Source organism: Protopterus annectens, chromosome 1.part1 (genome assembly GCF_019279795.1).
Source record: "Protopterus annectens isolate FY-2018-M chromosome 1.part1, PAN1.0, whole genome shotgun sequence".
In the NCBI taxonomy this organism is placed as follows: domain Eukaryota; kingdom Metazoa; phylum Chordata; order Ceratodontiformes; family Protopteridae; genus Protopterus; species Protopterus annectens.
The window spans coordinates 1,359,182,653-1,359,210,439 of record NC_056726.1 but is presented as its reverse complement, the minus strand read 5'-3'; positions in this window follow the sequence as shown (position 1 = coordinate 1,359,210,439).

Sequence of the window (27,787 nt, the reverse complement as noted above, 5' to 3'; positions counted from 1 at the left end):
GTGCAAGCTGGCACACTTGAGTATGTAGCAATATTAGTCCACACACAGTTTGAAAAAATGTAATTAAATTAAAAAGGACTAAAAGCAGGTGCAGAAAGGGTTTATTAGGTAGAATGCGGTAAAGAGATGGGACTGGGGGAGTGTCCTAGATCAAATCTACAGTGGGGCGGGCACTGCAAAAGCCACCAAATTTAAACTACAACCAAGAACAGGGAGGGGGGGAGTTTCAACAGAGATGTGAGGAATCAGAGTGCAAATTATAAAACCAAAAAAATATATACTGATCTCTGTATATTTGCAGAACAGTAAGACAACAGATATCTAAGCAACAATTTAGCTCTATAATACAGAATAATGCAGAAAAATATACTCAGCTCTATATATTTGCAGATAGTCTTGCAAGGCTGTCTCTCAACACACAGGTTCCACTTTAAATGCAGACTGCTGCTATTAACAGGTCAAATTAAGGGAACCTTGAGTTAACAACACACAAGCAATAGAAACCAAAATGAGGGGGGGGGGAGTTTCAACAGAGATGTGAGGAATCAGAGTGCAAATTATAAAACCAAAAAAATATATACTGATCTCTGTATATTTGCAGAACAGTAAGACAACAGATATCTAAGCAACAATTTAGCCCTATAATACAGAATAATACAGAAAAATATACTCAGCTCTATATATTTGCAGATAGTCTTGCAAGGCTGTCTCTCAACACACAGGTTCCACTTTAAATGTAGTCTGCTGCTATTAACAGGTCAAATTAAGGGAACCTTGAGTTAACAAGCAATAGAAACCAAAATGAGGGGGGGTTTCAACAGAGATGTGAGGAATTTGAGTGCAAATTATAAAACCAAAAAAATATATACTGAGCTCTGTATATTTGCAGAACAGTAAGACAACAGATATCTAAGCAACAATTTAGCTCTATAATACAGAATAATGCAGAAAAATACACTCAGCTCTATATATTTGCAGATAGTCTTGCAAGGCTGTCTCTCAACACACAGGTTCCACTTTAAATGCAGACTGCTGCTATTAACAGGTCAAATTAAGGGAACCTTGAGTTAACAACACACAAGCAATAGAAACCAAAATGAGGGGGGGGGGGTGGAGAAAAGTTTCAACAGAGATGTGAGGAATCAGAGAGCAAATTATAAAACCAAAAAAATATATACTGATCTCTGTATATTTGCAGAACAGTAAGACAACAGATATCTAAGCAACAATTTAGCTCTATAATACAGAATAATACAGAAAAATATACTCAGCTCTATATATTTGCAGATAGTCTTGTAAGGCTGTCTCTCAACACACAGGTTCCACTTTAAATGCCAATGTCTTAATGGAAAGACACCAGAAACTGAGGCCCTCCTGCAACTGCACAGCAAAGTCAGCATCAGTGGTGCAACAGGTTACACCAGAAGGGTATGGGTTCTATTCCCACATCAGGTGTATGGATTAATTTCCAATACTGACAAGGCAGTGCTGCACTCCCGAGTGCTCTGTCCTTTGGATAAGAAGTTAAACAGAGGTCTCACCTGCCTGAGTCAGTGGCACCTCAAATGACTGTAAAAGATTCCATGGCACCTATTGAAAAGAAGTGATGCCCTGGCCAATTTTCCCCTAGTAATATAAGTGCCACTTTAGGTCTTCTCTCAAAATAGGTCACTAGCCTAGTGGGACTAATGCAGTAAACAAAGGCTAAATAAATAAACTTAAAGACATTCATATCTATGCAGTTACTGAGACATGGTTTCAATGCAATGACAGTACTCCCTCTGTACCAGGGTTTAGCACCTATCACACCTTCATGCCCTTGGATAACTGTAGGGGAATATCTGTATATGTCAAAAATACCATAATCTCATCTCAAATTGAATGTCCCTCAATGCTAACTTATAGCCTGTTCCTAGAGATCCAAATCATCACCCTTAGCAAATCCAGCGATTACTTCACTGCTAGCTACCAATCTCCATCACTACCCACCAAAGATCTTGGTAACTACTTTAATACCACTGAGGGTTTAAATATCAAATGAAGTACTTTCTTCCTAGTGGATTTCAATTGATTGGCACACTTTTATCTCTAAAAGCAGACATGCTCAACAGCTTCTAGGCTTTGTTAATACCAATGCAAATTGTAAAACCACCCACTAGAGATTCTACCATCCTTGACCTGGTCCTTATAAGCTAGCCTCTGCCTGTATCCTACTTTGCATCTCCTCACCAATGGTTAAATCTGACCAGAAATCATCATCTTCTCTGTCAGGACTATTGGTACCATGCCACCACTAAATGAGACCACCTTTTTGGATTTCTGTAGGACAAACTTACACCGGATTATAGAAGGCTGATGCAAAATTCCCAACTACCCCCCACAAATGGACCCAAATGAGAGGACTGCCACATTTGCCACTGTCTTTTACCAGCACCCAAGCAGCTGCATAGTAAAGTCAGTACCTGTCCACCCTAAAAATAATGATAAGTACAGAAATAAACTTCTCTGGTAGAACTCCTGTATTAATAAACTATATAACAAAATAAGAAAAATAATGAAAGGTTGCAAGAAATCCCAATCCCTTGCCTCAAGACCACACTGAAACATGCTACCATTGAACTTAAGAGCTATAAAGTAGAGCACAAGTTTAGGATTGCTACAGATTCCAAAATAAATCTACAAATCTTTCTTCAGTTATATCAGGAAATTAAGGAATAATATCTAACGAGGCACTGAGCTCATCCATAATTGCATCACATATTCCTGTCTCAAGGATATATCAAGTATATTAAAAGACAAAGTTAGTGCTAACGTTACACCATCTACCCACATTATTGCCCTCACTATCCCTGGAAATTTAGTTTCCTCTCAAATCACGTTAGGACAATCTTGGGTAAAAGAATAATATGTCCATGGGGCCAGTCAGTATCACAGGCTGCATTTTCATCAGTGCCAATTATACACTAACACAGCCTCTACTTAAACTGCTCAAACTCAGCATATCAATATGATTTGTGCCTGATGCCTGAAGACCAGGCAATTAGAGGCCTGTCAGCCTCACCACCTTTATATGGAAACCCACAGAATGTATCAAAACAGATGTCATTTATGCAGCCATTTGCAACTTTACTGATCTAAATCAGGTTGATTTTGTGTATGGCAGGTCCTATCCCCTAAACCTAGTAAGCTTCTTTGAAAAAGTTACAGTGGCTGTGGGCAATGGTCACTCTATACATGCTGCATATCTTGACTTAGACAAGGCTTTTAACACTATCTTACCCAACAATTAATAAAAACCCCTACACTGTCTGCTGGATTGCAAATTGACTATCAAACAGATCCCGAGTTGTGCCACATGTTAACAGTACTCCTTTTCAGACAGATGATCTCTCTCTCTCTCTCTCTCTCTCTCTCTCTCTCTCTCTCTCTCTCTCTCTCTCTCTCACCAATTAATGTCCAACAGAATACCTTCAAGATCCAAAGAAGTTACTCTACCACTGTACTCTTCCTTACTCAGACACATCACTGAATATAGTCCCCCTTTGGTATGTACAAATACAAACATTTCTCAACTAGAAATCCCCAGATACATCTAAACAAGAAAAATAAAGGTCTAAAATCCATCAGCTATCCAGGTGTACAGTTTCCATTAGTGGAAGCTGAAAGCAGAGTTGTTAAGCTGGTCTGTTTGGGAGTTCCAGTCTGACAGAATATATTTTGGCCAGGAAATGTAGGTCTTGCTGAAAGAAGTCCCAGGCCATCATGACCATTTCCCTACTAAGTATGTATGTTTGCCCCCTGTTTCTTTATGTGCACAAAACCATGGTACTGTCTGTAACTATGCTCAACATATATGAATGTCACAACTTTACAATACACGAATAGCAAAGATCAAGACCACCAGAATCTTTTGCATGTCTGTGTTTGCCTACAAGAGTGAAACCCCAGCTCCTCTGGATGTTTAAGTTTGCAGTATATGTTCTCCAAGTAAGGTCTGATGCATTTACTGTCAGGGTCTCAGTACTGTGTAGTGTAACAAAGGGTATCCCTGAATTGCTCTGCACTTGGTTCATAGGCTCATAGGCAAGTACCAGGCAATCAATTTGCAGACCATTTCAGGCCTAGCCAAAAAATCCTGCTTAAAAGTTCCCTCTAGCCTCAAGGAGGACAAGACAATAGACTGAGAGAGAATTTGAGGCTGCCCATCATCTATGTTTACCTTGGAGATGGCAAGAGTGCTACTCTATTTGACATGTAGTAGAAGTTTGTTCCAGAGGTGAGGGATACATTGGGATATGAATCTATCACACCATGTCTTATTTATATAGGTAAATACTAGGCAATCAGTCTGCCAAGTTATTACTTGCCTAGCCAATAAGCAGACAGTGACCAAAGGAGGGAATCAAACCCTGTATCTTGTATCTGTGAGTTAAGCACTTTAATTATTATGCCAACCCCAGAACCAGTACCTGTATTTTATCTTTTTGGAAGGGTGCTACTGCATCTAGAAAACTGAAATACGTTGTATTTTCCTCACTTGGAATCTGGTTATGGGCACCATCAAGACTGAGCTCAGAGCCTTCATAAATGTTCTGTGTCATGTGTGCCTTTCTGCCCATAACGGCAAGGAATCCCTTCACTTAGAAACCCCTCTCCTGGTGATTGAATAGCCTATCTACCTTTGTGTCTGTAACTATACAAATTAAGTTTTTGGAGCTACTAGTGTTATGACTGGATTTGGACAAAATCAGGGAAATTTCCCAGATGGTAAAGCAGTGAAGAGTGTACTGAAGAGTTCTTTTCAGTTCCTCTAAGTAGGGTGCGTTAATCAGGTAATCGTCTGGGTAAGGGTATATATGCATTTCGTCTGTGTAAGGAAGGAACTGGTGGTGCTCTTTCTCTGCTTAAAAATGAAGGAGCCGACAGAGCTCCTTTTGGATAGGAATGTGCAGGCAGGTGATCCTTATATCCAGAATCATAACTGGTACATCTTAAAAAAGGGGTGGAGAGGAAGCTTTGTAAGGTTAACATTCTGAACTTTGCTATCTTTAGGAATTTGTTCCATCTGACTGGCTTGGGGCCCCAAAGGGATACAGCCCTGACTATGAGCCAGATGATCTGAGATCAATCAGAGACACTCAAAGAGCTGGGTAGGTGGAGTGGGATAGGTGCAGCTTTTTGTAGGTGTAGCTACCTGGAGGAGGCATTTGTTGGTTCCTATCTTGTCAGATATGTCACTCCAGGGAGGAGACAAGAAGGCCATACCCAAAGCATACAATAAGATGAAGAGGGGTATGGTTACCCAAGCAGGTTATTGTAGCTCTTGTGTGGGCATGTGTGGGAGCATGCACATTCACATAGTGGGGCATAGGTGACACCAGTCCTTATGTCACCACCAGCAGGAGGGGGGTAGGGATTTATTTGCAAAAATCTATCATGGCTGCCTCACTGATGGCCACATGACCCATATACACCAACCTGGAGGAATGAATGAGTCTTCACTCCTGTGTGGATCAAATATGCTCTCACACTTATTGGGAATGAAAAGAAAATACTGACAAAGGCTTGATGGTCATCAGGTATGGCAGTATAAGGAGTAGATAGAGAAAAAATGGAATTTGTTCACTCTGGGTAACCCCAAGATTGACCTTCAAGAGACATGTCTCTTTGGTATCAAGAACAGTCTGGTACAGAGTTCCATTCCTTGCTCCATTTGAAGACCCTGTCCATGACTCCACAAAGCAGGAGTTGTGCCAAAACTGGTTGTACTATCCGTGTGTTCAGGAGAAAGTAACGTCCCGTAAAAAGAAAGGGAAAGTTTTGAATTCTGTTTTGTATTCTGTGTGGAGTCTGCATGTCCTCCCTGTGGTTGGGTGGGCGTTCAAAAGACATGCGTAAATGGGTGTGTCTTCATTGAAGGTGGGATGTTGAGCTGGCACCTCGGCGTTCGTAAAAATCTACTGCCAATCATTAGCAGATCGGAGTTCCACTGTGGCGACCCCTAACCAGGAAATGACGAAAGACCAACAACCTATAGCAATTATCTACCTCACCTGTCTTCAGAGAGTAGTAGGAAATGGCTTCTCAAGAAATATGACAGCCTTCTCCCCAAAATGCAAAGACAGAAGGAGGAAAGGGAAGGTAGAATTAAATAGTTAATACTCATTGTTTTCTTCCTGGTGGAGGGAATTTGTAATTTTCTGGCAAATCATTGAGGATTGTAGTCAATAATTAATGACAGGCAATTGAATTTCAAACTTCATATCCTTCATAAAATGTGTGCCAATGCAAAACGTGTTATGCTAGCAACTACGTTTGATAGCAATATTTAAAATCTGTCTCAGTTTTGGGTCTTTGTCCCAGCACTGTTTTTGGCTTTGTCTAGAATTCCTGTTATAAGAGGTTGAGAGGTATGCTTGGATGCAAAGGGCACAAGCAGTGGATCTCAGCTTCTGATGTTATTAATTTTATCCAAATAATACCTCAGCTCTCTCTACATCTAATGAGTCAATATTATTTTCCCATGTTCTGTAAGTTAGGAAAGAAGACAAGTAGTGTAATAGTTTGAATGAATTAGAATTAATTTACTTCTTCCTGCATAAAGGATGAATTTATCCTAAAATTGACCCTGTTCTTACAGGAAATGATGATAATTTTAGTATGTTCTTTGTCTGATGAAGTGCTTGTTTAAGAGCATGAAAGCGTTTACCTTTCATTAAACTTTTTATTTTATTTTGTTCTGGCTGTATGTGTGGTCCTTGGTATATTTTATATTTTGGCCTGATTTGGATTTGCTATACTGGACCTCAACTGCCCATTTGGTCAGTGTTTGTTTATTCTGTAAATAAGAATACCCTTGATTCTTTAATTAGCAATTACTGGAACCTGGCACTTTGTAAATATCCCGGGAGCAGTAGCCAATCAACAAAGACAAAGAGGTAGACTGATACTAAGACCCCCCCCACACACACACACACACACACACACACACACACACACACACACACACACACACACACTCCAAATTTGAGAAATCGTTCTGTAGTCCCTGTGAATTGATATATGGAGGCAGGCTTCTTTGAGGTCTAGGGTAACCATCAGAGCTTGAGGGAATAAATAAGAGTGCTAAGACAATATGCAATGTCATAATTTTAAACTCTGGAATCCTTTAATAATTATTCAGGATGTGCCCTCCAAGGATCTTCTTTTCTGGGCATTAGAAACAATCTTGAAAGCAGTTGTCTCTTTTACTCCTGCCCTGACAGTGGTTCTATTAATCCGAGTTGCAGGAGCTCCTGTAAAACTGGTGGGACCAGGTTCATTTGGTTTCTGGGCTTGAGTGGAATACCTGAATTTTTATTTTTTTTTTTTTTAACAATTGGAGTTTGTAATCCTGCGAGATCATTTACAGCATCCAGTTGTTTTATATGATGTTTTCGCTTTGTCTTACACACTGAGCTACCAGATAGGACTGGAATAGGGATTTGTAGAAAGGGATGGGGGAGTAGCTCCATGTAGTTATGGCTGTTCCCTTTGGGTGTCTGGTCCTTGGGGTCTCCATTTCATTCTTGTGCTGGGCCATTTTATCATTGCCTGCATGTCTTCTCCTTGTCTGTGATACTGCTTAGAGCCAGCTACTGTCAGGCCTAGTTTCAAACAGACAGATCCTGTTATAACTTGGCACAGGGGAGAGAAAAAGCTGTTCTACTGACTGCATACTCTTCCCCCTTTCCTCCATCCTTTGTGATACTTCAATGGTGGAGTTCCCAAAGAGATCATTATCAAGGGGTGAATTAAGGTGATGCACTCTGACATCTTCTGGTAGGGGTTGTAGTCTCACCCAGGCATATCTCCTAATCACAGACACCATAGATACTGCACCTACAACATCATAACCACACTTCGCAGAGTACTTAGCCACCCAGCTCCCTGTGTAAAATCCAGTAAATTCCCTCAGATCCACATCTGTTGAAGAACAGCAGTCTGAAACTTGATTATATGTGTCTGACAGTTAATGACTGAAGACCAGAATGGCAGCTTTGTACTTCTTCCGAAATCAGTCCATAACTCTGCTTATCTTGCAATGGAAAGAGTACTGGCAGTAGGAAGCAGTTCTGACCGCTTCTCTAGATATACAGATACCACTGCTGGATCCATGTCATAGCTTTTATAAAGGAACACATGGGACTACGGGGTCCAGTAAAACTTATATGGTGTTTTAGGGACACAAGCCTGACTAACCAGTTCCTGAGGCAAATAAGAAAATATCCACAGCTTCCAAGACTGGGGAAAATGCTGCAGGCGTTGGGGACATTCAGGCACAAAAGGCCAAATTATCTTTTCATCATCTGATACTTCTCTGGCTTTCCATTTGAATTTTTTTCATCCTACAAGATATGGAGATAAATGAGATTTCCTCCTGGATCATACCTTGGAGGAAGACATCTAGGAGAAATAATTCAGTCTTTCCCCCTCACTGTCTGAGGAGGCAACAGTCATGTCTGTTGTGGTGTCCCTCTTTCATTATAAGAGGAGACGCTAGATGCAGTACACTGACTTGCACATGGCTGAAGGCTACACAGAAAATGAAGGAATCCTTAAGCCAAAGAGAGCCATTCCTGTCCTGAGAATAGCTTAGGTGAGATAGAATAAGAGAACCTGTCAGTTATAACTTGGTGGGACTCACCTTTTTCTATAGTTATGGCAGCTTTCAGTGGGGCTTTGCCAGAGGCCTGAGATATCTGAGATGCATAGGCCAGGGGCTGTAAAAGTGCTTCAATATGACCTGCATCTTCAAGTTGAGTAAAAATGTTGGACAACATAGTTGCATCTCCAGAGTCCTTAACTACCTTCTTCTTAAATCACTTATCCAGTCTTTTATTGGAGGAGGGGAAGTCCAAGGTCAGAGACAAGCCTGAAGAAGAAATGGCAGTGCAAGTTAAGGGCTCAAGTCTCTTTTTGCCTAAATAAGTTTGCAGAGAATGCTCTCTTCTTTTAAATGTTTTATGAGCAAACCCCTGGCAAACTACAGCTCTCTGTATTTCATTTGAATCCCAAGCTGTACTGAAGGAGATAAGATAGAAAAAGAAACTAGCAGAAAGCATAGGTTATGAAGGCAGACAAAGCAATGCTTTGTTATTATCTGGATTTTTATCTGGATTATCTTTATTACCTGGATTTTCCCCTGGCTGCTGTCCGTTCACGGTCCCAGCATCTCTAACCTCGTACCCTGCTCCCCAACTTGCTGATCCTGCACTAGTCTCTAGAATCTACCCACCTGGTGATAAAGGACCCCTTCCAAATACCGTCAGTCTCATCATACTGCCTTCTATCCTCTGTATCCTCACACTAAAGGAAGCAAGAAAGTATGTGGTGTCCTAAAACCTGTTAGTAAAGCTTATAATTGTAATTACTGCTTCTGAGGTTATAGAGCATGCCCCCAACCAAGACAGCCAGCAGCCTTTACCCACTATCTACTCTGTAAACCACCTAACATTTACTTTCTATCATTGTAACCTCCCCTTCTTTTACCTTTAATATCTCCTTCCTTAGTCCTAGACCAGCTAGCTCCCATATAGAATTGCCTTGTAATAGACTTTCTCTCCACTAGGTAGCACCCTTCTCCCATCCTTCCTATCTCATACTTATCCCACTGTCTTATACTATCACTGAATTACATTTCTGAAGACTTTTATTTGATCTCAACACTATCATACTTCACCCTAGTTCTTAACTGTCAACACCTATCCTCCTACACTTCACTACCATTGTAGTACGTATCTCTGTACTTACCCTCACCTAACTTACCTTCAGTAATCTGCGTTTTGCTGATTGTTTTTCTTTAACTGCTCCTTCACTTGTCTCTGACTCTAGTATACCGCTGCTAATAACCACCTCCACTCCCCTTTACACTTTCATCCTTATCCCTGCCCTACAGCTCCCTGTATCTAAGCTTCTATCTGTTTCTACTTCTCCTTTTCCTACTTGCCTTTCCTTGTAACTTCTCTCTCTTCTTTCCCATCCACCAGCCTTCTTAACTTTTGATCTGCTTAGCCCCTCCCGGCTGTACCTGCTTTCACCTTCTCTCCACCCCTCTCTGCCTTATATCCTGTCATATCCCTTAAATACCATTGGTCCCTTGGGACGCCATCTTTATTATCTGGGTTTTCCCCTGGCTGCTGTCCGTTCGCGGTCCCAGCATTTCTGACCTCGGTAAGCTGTAACCTGTAGCATTTCTTCACTAAACCTGATGTTTAGCTGCAAAACATAGTACTGTGTTTAAACAGTAATTAACTCGGTCTGTACCACTTGTTTTGTTTTTGTTGGTTCATCATAATCATGGAACGCCTAATTTTAATAGCGCCACCCACGTGGAACTGCTGAGGCCTCCTAATTCATCTAGCGAGTACTCAACGACCAAACGCTAGTGTCTAACAGTTCCTTTATCAGATTAACAGCAAGCAAGCCTAGCAGCTCTGTAAATGTAGCAATGTCTAAGTACTCAACTGCTAAATGATAGAGTACAATAGTTTATTTGTATTTAAACTGAGAAAAAGCCTAGTGGTTCTGTAAATGTAGTGATTTATAAGTCATGCAGAACCTAGTTATTTATATCTGATGATCCTCCATTTTGGAAGGTATCTTATTTAAGACCTTTTGTATTGGAAGGTATCGTGAAGAAACCCTATATTAGCGGCATTGCTTGCCATTCTGCGTGACCAGCTATAAGCGAACTGCCATAAAGTACTATATTGCTGATACTGACTGAAGTATTCAATAGAGTCCTCCATAAGGCAAGCGTACTCCTTTATTAAGAGAACTAGCAATAGGCACAAAAAGCAAGTAACTGTCCCAGTTGACTGTACGAATCTGTGAAGTTAAACGCTTATTCAGTGTGTTAGCATTGGTGTTTATTCTAGAGTGTAGTACCTATTTGTACTAATGTGGTAGCGAATATTCCTGTACTATTGTAAAATACTGTTTGAAGCAGATATTGCTGTTGAATCTTGGTGCGCCTGCCACCTGGCTTACATCATACATCATATGTCTGTTCCTGATACTTGTAGAGTTGCTATGTTAATTATTCTGATAAAATGACATTTCCAGTAGTACTATTGCATTATATACCATGTATTCAGTTTACTGTAGACTAGTGACTCGCAGTCCTCCTGAGTCTTCAGGCAGTGTCTTGCTTAAATAATAGGTACCTACATTATAGTGCTATAGCAGTAGCTAGCTGTTTATATATCCTCTAGCTTCTTCATTGCTGAGAGAATGAATAAATGTTTTAACTGTTTTATTTAACTTCTTAAGAAATATTGCTAGATCTAAATTATGAATGATTAACTGTTTTTTTCTGTCTCTCCCCACTTTGTCTGTCTCTCCCTAAAGTACCATGCTCTCCAACTTGTTGATCCTGCACTAATCTCTAGAATCTACCCACCTGGTGATAAAGGACCCCTTCCAAATACCAGCGGTCTCATCATACTGCCTTCTATTCTCTGTATCCTCACACTAAAGGAAGTAAGAAAGTATGTGGTGTCCTAAAACCTGTTAGTAAAGCTTATAATTGTAATTACTGCTTCTGAGGTTATAGAGCATGCCCCCAACCAAGACAGCCAGCAGCCTTTACCCACTATCTACTCTGTAAACCACCTAACATTTACTTTCCATTATTGTAACCCCCCTTCTTTAACCTTTAATATCTCCTTCCTTAGTCCTAGACCAGCTAGCTCCCATATAGAATTGCCTTGTAATAGACTTTATCTCCACTAGGTAGCACCCTTCTCCCATCCTTCCTATCTCATGCTTATCCCACTGTCTTATACTATCACTGAATTACATTTCTGAAGACTTTTATTTGATCTCAACACTATCATACTTCACCCTGGATTTTAACTGTCATCACCTACCTATCCTCCTACACTTCACTACCATTGTAGTACTTATCTTTGTACTTACCCTCACCTAACTTACCTTCAGTAGTCAGCATTTTGTAGATTGTTTTTCTTTAACTGCTCCTTCACTTGTCTCTACCCGCTCCATTCGCTCTGCAGGCTCACGCCGCTCCCCTACCCTACCCCCAATTCCCATCCACCCCCAGTGCTCCTACCCTTATACTATATAACCACACCCTCTTTCCCTAAGTATCTAATCATCAGCTAACCACTCCCTATTCCTAGTGAACCACCCTCAAGGATCAACTGTAAAAGGCTACTACAACTATTCCCTCTTTCTCTAACTACTCCCTACCACTTCCCCATAACCACCTCACCTTTCTCCATACACACTTATTACTCTTTCTTACCTCCTACAGTCCACCTTGCAACTAAATCATCCCAATGTCTAATCTCCCTACCCCAGCATATTTAAAGCTGCTACTTGTAGTCATACTTCTACCCTCTCTTACAGCAGCCTACCTCCTTACCTCCTACGAACACCCATTACATTTACAATTTCACTACCTCTGTAAGCAAACTGCTACACCATCACTAATTATCTCCAGTATCCATGCAAACATAACTTCTACACACAACTACCTACTAGCAAAATATCATAGATTAGCCCATATTACGTGTACCTATCTAAAAGCTAGGAAGTCTCTAAACCTATTCAGTAAATTCCCAAATCCTAGATATGGAATACAAGTCCTCTCATTAAAAGATGGAGATATTCACCCAAACCCATGCCCAACAAATACTCCTACCACTCAACCCCAAAACCTCAATCCCTCAACAAAACTTACTCTTACCAAACCTCCTAACTCACTCTTTATAGCACACCTCACTATACGTAGTATAAATAACAAAGTTGCACTCCTCCATGCTCTCTTAGAAGTACACTCCTTTGACATTCTATGTTTGACAGAAACTTGGTTAAAATACAAGACTAAAGACAATGAAGTCATCCCGCCCGGATATAATATCATAAGACAAGACCGTATAGCTAGAAAGGGAGGTGGGGTAGCTATCTTGTATAAAGCAGAATTTCAAGTCACTGTATCTGAGTACAAACCACCTCAAGACACTAACGCTGAAATCCTAATTTCTAAACTTCAGCTCAATACAAGCAAATCCATATATATCATCTGTATTTATCTTCCCCCTGGCAATAACAACAACACCCTAGAAGATATCCTTTGCTGCCTATCTCAAAACTTCCCACAAGAAACTATAGTCCTAGGTGACTTTAATATTGATTGGAAGTCTTGCAGCACTGAACACCCGACTAACCATATCAACCTATATGGTTTCTCTCAAACCATCACCTCCCCTACTAGAATAAATAAACCCAGTAAGAAAGGAAGTACCTTAGATTGGATACTCATAAACAATCATCTCCAACCATATGAAGTAGGGACCCTCCCAGATGACTTAAGTGATCACTCACTCACCTATATTATGAGGCATAAGACCAATATAACCTCCCCAACCACTTTCAAGACAACTTGAACCAATAAAAACTTTAACCCTGATCTCTTCCAAAGAGAACTTTCGGGCATGTGATTGGTCTCCCACTAAATATCTCCCTCTTGAGGAAGCTGTAAGATACTTTAATTCTAAATTCCTAGCAATTCTTGACCACCATGCACCAACCCGATCTATCAGAATTAGGACTAAACCTGCCCCATGGCTTTCTAGAGAAACCAAGCAAAAAATCATACTTAGAAATAAAGTCTGGGCCAAATGGTGTACCACTAAAAACCCTGTAGATCAACAAAATTTAGACAGCTGAGAAATAACACTAAGAAAGCTATACTCTCAGACAAAAGGAACTTTTACTTACAACTCCAGAAAACTCACCAAAAGAAACCACAAAAGTTTTGGGCAGCCATTAACAAACTACTCCACCCAGGTCAATTCATTACACCAATCCCCCAAAGCTCTGACCATAAGAATCCTAGGCAAACTGCCAATACCTTCAATACTTTTTTCACAGAGGCCGTTCAAACACTTGCAAATCAGCTATCACCTCATAGCTCAACTCTCACAACCTCTAATACTAGCCCTCTCCCTCCTTTTCTCTTGCAGCTAGTACCTACTTCACAAATTCTCACCCTAATCCAAAAACTTAAACCATCCACTCCCTCAGCTGACCAACTACCTGCAGAATATCTGCAAAAAGCTGCCAAAGCCATAGCCTATCCCATTTCCATCCTGATTAACAGAACCATAAGTGAAGGACAAATCCCAACTATCTGGAAAATCTCCCACATTATCACCCTACATAAAGGTGACAACTCTTAAAAATTTTCTAACTATCGAACAATAGCCTTACTTTCACCTTTGGCAAAAATTATGTAAAGATGCACCCATAGTCAACTACTTGACCGTGTAATCCAAAATAACCTACATTCCAAGTGTCAACATGGATTTAGGCCATTCCACAGTACTACCACTGCCCTCTTATCCTTTACTGACTGCATTAACAAAAAACGCAATAACAACAGGCTTTCCTCTGCACTATTTATTGATCTTTCAAAAGCATTTGATATGGTTAACCATCAGATACTTATAAATATCCTCAGATCCATTTCACTGGATGCACTGGCTATAAAATGGTTCCAATCCTACTTAGAAAATAGAGAACAGGCAGTGCTATGGGATAATAATCTATCTACCCACCTCCCTATTACCCTTGGTGTCCCTCAAGGGTCCATACTGGGACCTCTCCTATTTTCACTTTTCATTAATGACCTTCACTTAGTAATTCATCAGGCTACTTGTATACAGTATGCAGATGATTCCACACTAATTTGCTCAGCCACATCTTCATCCGAACTGCAGTCCCTAACCCAAAAAGTGTTTAATACAGTAGAACAATGGTTTACACAATGTTGCCTCCTTCTGAACCCCAAAAAAACTAAACTCTTGCTCTTTACTCCCACATGTAAGTCTTCTCCAATAGAGTTCACAGTCATATCTAATAATGGTACCCTAATATCTTCTGATCCTACTACTAAACTTCTTGGAATAACAATTGACAACAATCTCAACTTTGACACCCATATCAACAATACAATTAAAACTGTAAACAGAAAACTTGGCTCTCTCTATAGGATCAGACCTTTCCTTACTTCAGCAGCTAGAATAACTATCGCCCACACTCATCTAATGTCTACATTCCTCTATGCCTCACCTATATATACTAATCTATCAAAAAATAACCTCCACAAAATGGTAACCTCCTACAACAACATTGCCAAATTTGCTACTGGAAATCCTTTTAGAACTCACCACTGCACTAATCTAAAACAGCTAGGATGGCTTGAGCTACAAAATCAGCTTAAATTTCACCAACTTACCATTGCCCACAAGATCCTTTACCTACCAACCAATACTCCAATACTTTCTACCCTCATTACCCCATATAACAATCTTAATACCTTACGTTCATCAAATAAACTACTTGTCAGTATATGTAAATCCAACAACATGGCCGGTGACTCTCTATTCCCTAATACTGCTGGAAAATCCTGGAACCTACTTCCCAGTGAACTTGCATCACTGTCCTCTTTATCACTTTTTAAAAATAAACTGAAACCTTACCTTAGAACACACTGGTTATGCCCCTGTTCTAAACCTGATTAACCTTCCCCTATTTACTGGGTTCTGTTTACCTGTTAATCTCTCAGTACTAACTCCAATCTTCCTTTATAATATATACAACTTTAGACTTGCTACATTTAACTGACCTGTCCTGTTGATATTTTCTTAATTTTAGATTTTTATTTAGTTTCTTTATTTACCTGACCTTGTCTTGTTGAGATTTTCTTTGTATATGTGATAAGTTTGTTAGATAGTTATGTAATTGAGCTTCCACCCTTTGTTAATGTATTGTACTAGCATTTTTTTGTTACTAAATTCTCTTGGAGCTTATCTCCCCAGGCCTGTACTGAAAATGGACATATATCCAGTTAGACTAGCCCAGTCAACAAATGTAAAATAAATAAAATAAAATAAAAATGCTTTAAAGAGCCTGGCATTCTTCAGCCTCTGCCGATGTGCAGGGTCACCATGGCATTACACTTCCTGCCATTGATTCCTTTATTACTACTTTTATCTATCTATCTATCTATCTATCTATCTATCTATCTATCTATCTATCTATCGGTCAACTTCTAATTTTTTTAAAAATCATTTTTATTGATTTTACAAACTTGAAGGATTATAATTTAAATACAAACAAATGAACAAGAAAAAAAGAAAATAACTATTTACAAGAATCCACAGCAATAACAAGTTAATACAGGTCATCATTGTTTTTCTAGTAAATCACATAATTTTTGCCAATATTTTTTTTATGAGTAATATTTGGTGTCCTTATGTTTAAAGTTGAAAGTTCTTTCTTATTGATGCTTTTAGCTAAAATAATAAAATAATCATTAAAAGACAAAGTAGTTTCACATTTCCATTTTTTGTAATTATTTTCCTACACAGTGATAAAATTGAGCAAAGGATAGGCAACTGTGATCTGGGGACAACTTCTGGTATTGGAGCATTAAATAAAATGAGTGAATCAGTTATACAACATTTATCAGTCCATAGTGCCTGAGAAAACTTTATAAATTCATTCCAAAAGGGTACAACCAATTTGCATTTTAAAATCATATGGGCGCAATCTGCTTGTGTGTCACAATTACATCTCCAGCAATGAACTTCTCTTGTTTTATAAATTAGACCAATTTTGTCAGGGGTTAAGAAGTTTCTGTGTATATATTTCCAATTATAAATTCTCCAATAAAGAGAGGATGTTGTTTTACTGCTTGACTTTAAGATCAATTTCTTATTATCTATTGAGAACTCAAATCTGTTTAGTTTTGTAGGGTAATTCCAAAGGTTTGAATTTAAATTTATAAACTCTGCTCTTATGATTTTATATATTACTAATAGGTAGGATTCATTGTGAAAAGGAATGTGGTTAATATTTATCAAGTAATCTAAGATTTTAGGTATCATTTCTTCTTTATAATTCATTATTATTTTTAAGTTTAGCATTTACATATGTTATGCAACTATGAATGTTTATCCAATTATCTTTTGTTAAAGAATATTTTGAAAGAAGAAATTCAGTGGTATGTAATTTGTTTCCATTTAGAAATTGATGACAAAATAGTAGACTGATTTCCTGAAATTCTAACATCTTGTTTTTATTAAATGTGTCTAGACAACCCTTAGAGTTAGGTATGGAAAATACTAAAAAAACCTTTAAGTATATAATTAGTGTCAATATATGACTTAAACACATGAATATAATCTACAAATGGAATAGATGGTATTATTTTTTTTTCATTTCCGAAGAAATGTTTTAAGATCCAATAAAATTTATTAATACTAAATAAGGTTTGAGGAATTAGGTTATGCTTATTATTTTGAATCAATCATTCATGTATGGATTTCCAAGCTGAATGATATTTGGAATTAAACCATAACACTATCATATTTATGATAGTAGATTTTGCATATAGTTCAATATTTGGGAAAGCTATCCCTTCATCTTCACAGCTTTTGGTATGCCAATCAAAAGATACTCTCGGTTTATTTGGATACCAAAGGAACTTTAAGAGGGTTGTGTTTAATTTGTTAATTATTTTTTTGGATGGGAAGAAATATTCGCGCCTGTATATAGAATAAGAATTTTGGTAATATAATCATCTTTATCAAAGTAAGTCTGTCCTCCATTGTAAAAAAGGATTTATTCCAGTCCTCTATTAGATATCTAATTATAATCATTAACTTTGAATAGTTTGTTTGAATTGTATTTTTTTATTGTAGATATAATATCAATTCCAAGATAATTAATATGAGTATTATTCCAACTGAATTCTGTAAAACTATTTAGGAAATCAGAGGTTCTTTTATTAAAGTTTTTGTTTTGTTTTTGTTAAAGCTTAAACCTGAAATATTCTCAAAATTATTTAAGGATGAAATAACCTGTGATAAGGAGGATTCTATGTCTCCAGTAGTAATAAGAATATCATTTGTGAATAACTGAATTTTGCAGCTAAACTCTTTATCAATTAGAAAAACTTTGATTTTAATATTGGATCTAATATAATTTGTGAGAGGTTCAATTGCTAATAATAAGGGGGATAGAGGACAACCTGTTTTGTACCCATTAAAACTTTGAAGGATTTGGATATATAAGAGCCTATTTTTACAAATCAGTAGGAATTATTGTATAAATTTGTGATGAAATTTATACATAATTCAGAAAAGTTATATTCTTTAAGTACTTTGAATAAATCAGACCAGCTAATAGAATCAAATGCTCTATTTAAATCTAAACGGATTATTGTTAGTTCTTTTTTCTTTTTATTAGCTACATAAATCAATTAATGTATTTAATTTGATTATATTATCATGGACTCTTCTACCCAAAATAAATCCAGTTTGGTCTTCATTAATTAGTTTTGGCATTATATGATTCAGCCTTTTTGCAAAGAGAGACATACATATTTTATAATCCACATTGAGTAAGGATATGGGTCTATAGGAGGAGCATAGTTTGCTATCTTTATCTTTTTTAAGAATGGGAGAAGCAAGTGTGTAGTGCAAAGATGGGGGGATAACTTGAGATGTTTTGATCATTTCAAATACATTCTGTAGTAGTTTAATAATGTTATCTGGTATAAGCTTATATAATTCAGGAGCCTTATTTGTCTTAATAGTTTGAATTTGGTCTTTTATTTCTTTTAATATAATGGGCTTGTCAATATTTTTTTTTTGCTCATTAGTTATTTTTTGTTGTATATTACTTTTCAAAAAATAATTTATAATGAAGTCATTATCTAAGGTTGGGGGTGTTATTTATATTTTAATAGTGGCATCTGAAACCTTCTAATATATCTTTCAAATCAGTTATTTCTCTATATTTCCCCTTTTGGTTAACGTTTATTTCTTTAATATAGTTGCTATTGTTTATCTTTGATCTTATAGCAAGTTTGTGTAGACTTTTGGGATTGACTGAATAACAGCAAATATTTCATTTTTCTAGTTGTATTGAGATTAGATGTTGTATTGTGTCAAGATATTTTTGATTTAACTATTTTAATTCAAAAATTATATTTGTGTCATTTGGTTTTATATTTAATTTAAAATTATCTATTTTAATCTGTAGTATTTTAATTCATTATTCCATTCTTTTCGTTTGTTAATACACCAACTTTTCATTTTCCCATATATATATATATATATATATATATATATATATATATATATATATATGGATCACCTTTAAAACCTCGAAACCGCGTTTGCCCGACACACTAATGACCGAAACGAAAAGACCGACAACATAAAACGCCGAAAACGCAAAACACCGCAAACCATTACACCAACACACTACACGTAAACAACACAGTACACTACATAACATATGCACTATCCCTAACCCAAACCCTAACCCTAAGGTCCGACACTACGCACTTACCCTACCTCCACCCTAACCCTAACTCACTTACCCACCCCTAAACCCACAGTCCCTCGCTATCGCACACACACCCTACCTGCACCCTAACCCTAACTCACTTAACCCACCCCTAACGCACAGTCCCTCACTATCGCACACTTACCTGTCTGCTCCCTAACACTAAATCCCTCACTCGATCGCACACTTACCGAGTCCGTCGGGTTCTCACCTTTTCGGTCATCTGCGTTTTCGGTATTCTCGTCCCGTCGGATTCCGTTTCGGGCAAACGCGAGTTCGAGATTTTAAAGGTGACCCATATATATATATATATATATATATATATATATATATATATATATATATATAAAAGCCTTAAAGGAATCCCAAAGAATAATGTCTGTGACTTCTCCATTGTCATTTAGTTCTATAAATTGGTTTAATTCCTTTATAAACCATTCATTGAAATCCTTTAACTGGGTAATGTAAGCTGGGATTCTAATATTATTTATTAGGTTATCTGTTTTAAGGGTTATAATGAAAGAAATGGCATTGTGATCTGATAATGGGCAGGATGTTATTAGTACATCAATTTTAGAATATAGGCTATTGGATGTGAATATTTTATCAATAGTAGCTTGGGTACCAAAACAAAATGAATAGTGTGTATAATGAAGTGATTTGATAGATTTTAATTCATATATATCCTGTAGATTTAGATCATTAATAAATGTTTTTAAATGCTTAGCTGCAGATTATATTTTTATATTTTGTTTATTAGTATTGTCTGATTCTGATAATACACAGTTAAAATCTCCTGCTATAATTAGTTCATATTTGGTATGTGTAATAATGTTATCCAGTAACTTTTTAACAATTTTAGCACCAATTCCTGGGATCCAGTATGTATTTACCAATGTATAGTATTTTCTATTGATTTCTTTAGTTATTAATGTCAACATACCATCTTTATCAGTGTATGTATGTACTACTTTAGGTTCAGGTATAGATTGTCTCCATAGGATCATTGTGCCTCTCCTTTTTAACTTAAAATATGAATCAGCTAATATATTGTAATCTTTGAATAAAATTCTATTTATGTCTGCTTTGATTATATGAGTTTCTTGCAGAAATATTATAAGTGCTTTATTTATACTCCAATATTTATTTAAACTGCTTCTTTTCAATGAATTATTTAAGCCATTAACATTTAGTGATACACATTTAAATGTAAACACGTAAGAAGAAAAGAGAAACTTTAAACATAGAAGTCATTGGCTTGTTGCTTAAAAATATATTTATTTATTTATTTATTTAAATTTGTTGACTGGGAGTGTCCGACTGGACGTAGGTCTATTTTCGGCGGAGGCCCGGAGAGAAAAGCTCCACAGTTAAAATAAACAGACAGTATTTACATTGGATTACATAGTGATTAACAATTTACATAGCAATTACTTACAACATATTTACAGATGAAGAACATAGTATATCAGTATACAACTAGAATCTTTATCTGTGAAGTGCATACCAGACATTAACAAATGTTACAAGAAGAAGAAGTTCGTGCTGTATAATAAGTACTGGCTTATGAGCATCTGAGCTTGCTATAATCAAGATAGTTAGTGGAGTAGAAAGAAAGGTAGTGGTTGGATGGGGTGGATGATATTAAGAGTGGGAGTTGCAAGGGCATAGCCAGCATGTTTTTAGTTGCACTTTTAGTAAAGTTTTGAAGTGGGTGCATGATGGTATGGAGGTAATTGTGGGTGGGAGTGAGTTCCATAATTTGGCTATGGTGCAAGAGAATAGTGCTTCACCAGCAGAGTTATTGGCTTTAATGATCTGCAAGTGATTTTTGCTGCTGGATCTTAGTGGTCTGGTGGTGCGATAGGGTTGGAGTAGATTCTGAAGGGATGGGACATTTAGTGGATGGTTTACTAGTTTGTGGGTGAGTGAGAGTTGATACCACTGAAGGAGGTGAGGGATAGGATAGTAGATAACAGTGAAACTTTGCTGTGGATAATGAGAATAATGACAACATTAAGCATTTAAAATTGTAACTATTCAAACTATTAATCATGGAATATAACATTCCTGGTTGGATGAATATATCATCCATACCACTCACCAACCCAACCATGTTAAGGTAATAAACAAACCCTAAACTGAGCATGTGCTACTGCTTCTTAAAAGGAATAGTGATTTGTAAATAAGTATTTATTATCTTAAATCAATACCTATTTTATATATATATATATATATATATATATGTGTGTGTGTGTGTGTGTGTGTGTGTGTATATATATATATATATATATATATATATATATATATATATAAAATGATTATTATTGTTATAACATAGATTAAGTACAAGATGAGGAGCTGTTCAGACTTAATCATATAGATTAAAGTCACAAAATATTGACTTTTTTCTTTTTTTGTTTTGTTTTGTAGATGCTTTGCATTGATCAGATTTTAAATTTACATTACATTTTTATCTTTTATTATATTTACCTGTGTCAAAAGACCAGGGAATAGAATATGCAGAAACAATACCCGGTGGGAGATAGATGCATACACAGTCTACATTAGAATTGTTTTATATGCAGTTTGATTTGAGTATATATATATATATATATATATATATATATATATATATATATATATGTAATGTCTTATTGTGAGATTAGGGATCAGTATAATGTTAACTACAGTGGCATTTTAATTAAAGTGGAAAAGCACAGAAAAAGTATTCCCCTTAAAATTAAATGAACTAACCTATTTTATTTGCATATGATAATGATTAAGGATATATTAGATAGTTGATATCATAGAATGACAATTATATTGTTTTGTTAGGTAGAGTATTGAATTTATTTAAAGGTTATAATACACATTTAGATATTTAGGCCCACATCAGCTAGACAAGACACCTTCAGAAGGAGTCCCAGGACACCCTCAAGCCTGCAAGTCCCAGGGATGCCCACCAAGACAAATCTCCCATATCTTCCTGATCTCTCGAAAAATATATACTGTATCCAACCAAATTTGATATTAGTTCATGATTATTTAGTTCTTGTTCATTTTTGTAATTCTTGTTGAGATTAATTCACTTCCATCTGCATAGGAGACAGTTATTTGTATTAATTTATTCCACTTCATCTCTGTAGTCAACAGTAAATAGGGAAATCTGGGTTATTTTCTTCTGTCATTTGAAAGGATGCTCATGTCCTTGTTTCTGGATTTACTCTATTAGTATCTCAGGGGACATTTCCAGGACCCACTGACCAGGAAATAATCCCAGGTAACCCCCAGAACCACCTGTCCAACCAGTATACACCGAAACACCATCACCCTTATGATGTAGATCTCTACTATTTTCATATATTATGGGTCAGTGGTATGTATATTTTGAGAGTGGAGGACTTTAAAATCTCTATTATTTGTGTCTTTACATTGGGTATAAAATTCATAATATAATATTAACATCAAAACAATTAGTATGGATGATGCAGTTAATACAGTGTATGTAGGTGTGTAAATGAATGTTATTTTGTATTTATTTGCATAGGTTTGTCAGGCTATGAAGTATCTGAATATCCATATTGGGTTTATATAAGTAATTACTAGATAATTAATACATCCATCCCCCACCAAAGCACTACATCCATCTTTTCATGCTTCAATTAATGTATACACGGAACTTTATGAGTAATTGTAATATAGGAACAAAATTTTCTCAACTGTGCAAATTTAAGTTATTAACTCATAATGAACTTATTAATTGTTTTTTTATACAGCTACATCAAAAGCACATCAATGCTATACAAAGATAGAGAGTGTCTTTGATTTTTGTTTTAAAACTGTATCAATGTCTTAAATTAAGTAAAATGACTCCATGTAAGAATCAAACCTTGCATCTTGTGCCTATAGGGTAACATCCCAATAATTATGTCAGCCTTCAGTAGTGTTCCAGCAATGTTATGCTATCAGAATTGATAGATATATACTATGCAGGTTCCCCTTCAGAAGCCTGAAATATCACAATCCTGAAATTCATAAGACTGAAGACCAAAATCCTGAAACTTCAAAATCCTGAAAACTCAAAATACTGAAACTCAAATTACTGAAAATATACAGCATACATATGCTGACTTTAAACTACATAAACCATATTACTTTACACCAAGTATAAGCAGGGGGGCAAGCCATCATGCGCCCCTCCACACCCCCTGCTACTTAAATATATCAACTCCAAGACTGTACTTCACTACACTAAGTGCAATCTCAGAGTTGCTATATTTAAGTAGGGGGGTGTCATGGGGGGTGCAGGGGGGCTTGCCCCCCTGCTCATACTTGGTGACAACTGCTATGCTTTCTTTTGTATGTGTTTCTGTGTGTCCTTGTGCTGGCATATTATCATTATTTGTGTTCTGTGTGTTTTCAGTAGTTTGAGTTTCAGGATTTTGAGTTTTCAGGATTTTGAATGTTCATAGTTCATAGAATGTTTATAGATTAGTACTAGGCTAACTGCCCTTGCAAGCCATTTTAAGCCTAGCCAATTATCCCTTGTGAGACTCAAACCCTGCACCTTGTGTTTGTAAAGCAAACACCTTAACCATTAGGCCACCCTCCCAACAAAAGTTTCAGGATTTTGGTCTTCAGTCTTATGAATTTCAGGATTGTGATATTTCAGTCTTCTGAAAGGGAACCACTATGTACCAGTTTGGCAAGAAGAGATTTGGCTCACTACAATTGCTTTATCACTGGAATAAAGAACCACCTTACCACTGGGGTGAAATTACCCAACACTTCTGGTGAATTTTGTCTAATTTACAGCATCAGCATTAAGCCAACAAGTAGTCTCTGCTTCTGTTTGTGTCAATCATTTCAGTATATGGAGGCAAGAGGCACACATGTTTCAAAGGTTCTGATAATTAGATCAGTAACCAGCTTTTCTGATCTTTAAGTTCTGTAAATACTCTGTCCCATCCCCAGCATACATATTCAACTTCCTGTTTTACTGAAAGTATGCTGATTGCATGCTTTCTTGAGAACATTGTGTCTTAAATCATTCTCAACCATGAAAAATAAATACAGCAGCTCCATTACATTGCATTTAATATAGTTACAGGTCTAAACTTAGACAAATTAATTTAAGACAGGGGTCCTAACTTTCCCAGTGAATGTATATAAGCACAAACCCTCCAACCACAGTGAATGAGCTGCCTGATGATTTATATTGTGTTAAGCATCTGAGCTTGCTATAATCAAGATAGTTAGTGGAGTAGAAAGAAAGGTAGTGGTTGGATGGGGTGGATGATATTAAGAGTGGGAGTTGCAAGGGCATAGCCAGCATGTTTTAGTTGCACTTTTAGTAAAGTTTTGAAGTGGGTGCATGATGGTACGGAGGTAATTGTGGGTGGGAGTGAGTTCCATAATTTGGCTATGGTGCAAGAGAATAGTGCTTCACCAGCAGAGTTATTGGCTTTAATGATCTGCAAGTGATTTTTGCTGCTGGATCTTAGTGGTCTGGTGGTGCGATAGGGTTGGAGTAGATTCTGAAGGGATGGGACATTTAGTGGATGGTTTACTAGTTTGTGGGTGAGTGAGAGTTGATACCACTGAAGGAGGTGAGGGATAGGATAGTAGATAACAGTGAAACTTTGCTGTGGATAATGAGAATAATGACAACATTAAGCATTTAAAATTGTAACTATTCAAACTATTAATCATGGAATATAACATTCCTGGTTGGATGAATATATCATCCATACCACTCACCAACCCAACCATGTTAAGGTAATAAACAAACCCTAAACTGAGCATGTGCTACTGCTTCTTAAAAGGAATAGTGATTTGTAAATAAGTATTTATTATCTTAAATCAATACCTATTTTATATATATATATATATATATGTGTGTGTGTGTGTGTGTGTGTGTGTGTATATATATATATATATATATATATATATATATATATATATAAAATTATTATTGTTATAACATAGATTAAGTACAAGATGAGGAGCTGTTCAGACTTAATCATATAGATTAAAGTCACAAAATATTGACTTTTTTCTTTTTTTGTTTTGTTTTGTAGATGCTTTGCATTGATCAGATTTTAAATTTACATTACATTTTTATCTTTTATTATATTTACCTGTGTCAAAAGACCAGGGAATAGAATATGCAGAAACAATACCCGGTGGGAGATAGATGCATACACAGTCTACATTAGAATTGTTTTATATGCAGTTTGATTTGAGTATATATATATATATATATATATATATATATATATATATATATATATATGTAATGTCTTATTGTGAGATTAGGGATCAGTATAATGTTAACTACAGTGGCATTTTAATTAAAGTGGAAAAGCACAGAAAGAGTATTCCCCTTAAAATTAAATGAACTAACCTATTTTATTTGCATATGATAATGATTAAGGATATATTAGATAGTTGATATCATAGAATGACAATTATATTGTTTTGTTAGGTAGAGTATTGAATTTATTTAAAGGTTATAATACACATTTAGATATTTAGGCCCACATCAGCTAGACAAGACACCTTCAGAAGGAGTCCCAGGACACCCTCAAGCCTGCAAGTCCCAGGGATGCCCACCAAGACAAATCTCCCATATCTTCCTGATCTCTCGAAAAAATATATACTGTATCCAACCAAATTTGATATTAGTTCATGATTATTTAGTTCTTGTTCATTTTTGTAATTCTTGTTGAGATTAATTCACTTCCATCTGCATAGGAGACAGTTATTTGTATTAATTTATTCCACTTCATCTCTGTAGTCAACAGTAAATAGGGAAATCTGGGTTATTTTCTTCTGTCATTTGAAAGGATGCTCATGTCCTTGTTTCTGGATTTACTCTATTAGTATCTCAGGGGACATTTCCAGGACCCACTGACCAGGAAATAATCCCAGGTAACCCCCAGAACCACCTGTCCAACCAGTATACACCGAAACACCATCACCCTTATGATGTAGATCTCTACTATTTTCATATATTATGGGTCAGTGGTATGTATATTTTGAGAGTGGAGGACTTTAAAATCTCTATTATTTGTGTCTTTACATTGGGTATAAAATTCATAATATAATATTAACATCAAAACAATTAGTATGGATGATGCAGTTAATACAGTGTATGTAGGTGTGTAAATGAATGTTATTTTGTATTTATTTGCATAGGTTTGTCAGGCTATGAAGTATCTGAATATCCATATTTAATAATTGTTAACCAAGTACTGGGTTTATATAAGTAATTACTAGATAATTAATACATCCATCCCCCACCAAAGCACTACATCCATCTTTTCATGCTTCAATTAATGTATACACGGAACTTTATGAGTAATTGTAATATAGGAACAAAATTTTCTCAACTGTGCAAATTTAAGTTATTAACTCATAATGAACTTATTAATTGTTTTTTTATACAGCTACATCAAAAGCACATCAATGCTATACAAAGATAGAGAGTGTCTTTGATTTTTGTTTTAAAACTGTATCAATGTCTTAAATTAAGTAAAATGACTCCATGTAAGAATCAAACCTTGCATCTTGTGCCTATAGGGTAACATCCCAATAATTATGTCAGCCTTCAGTAGTGTTCCAGCAATGTTATGCTATCAGAATTGATAGATATATACTATGCAGGTTCCCCTTCAGAAGCCTGAAATATCACAATCCTGAAATTCATAAGACTGAAGACCAAAATCCTGAAACTTCAAAATCCTGAAAACTCAAAATACTGAAACTCAAATTACTGAAAATATACAGCATACATATACTGACTTTAAACTACATAAACCATATTACTTTACACCAAGTATAAGCAGGGGGGCAAGCCATCATGCGCCCCTCCACACCCCCTGCTACTTAAATATATCAACTCCAAGACTGTACTTCACTACACTAAGTGCAATCTCAGAGTTGCTATATTTAAGTAGGGGGGTGTCATGGGGGGTGCAGGGGGGCTTGCCCCCCTGCTCATACTTGGTGACAACTGCTATGCTTTCTTTTGTATGTGTTTCTGTGTGTCCGTGTACTGGCATATTATCATTATTTGTGTTCTGTGTGTTTTCAGTAGTTTGAGTTTCAGGATTTTGAGTTTTCAGGATTTTGAATGTTCATAGTTCATAGAATGTTTATAGATTAGTACTAGGCTAACTGCCCTTGCAAGCCATTTTAAGCCTAGCCAATTATCCCTTGTGAGACTCAACCCTGCACCTTGTGTTTGTAAAGCAAACACCTTAACCATTAGGCCACCCTCCCAACAAAAGTTTCAGGATTTTGGTCTTCAGTCTTATGAATTTCAGGATTGTGATATTTCAGTCTTCTGAAA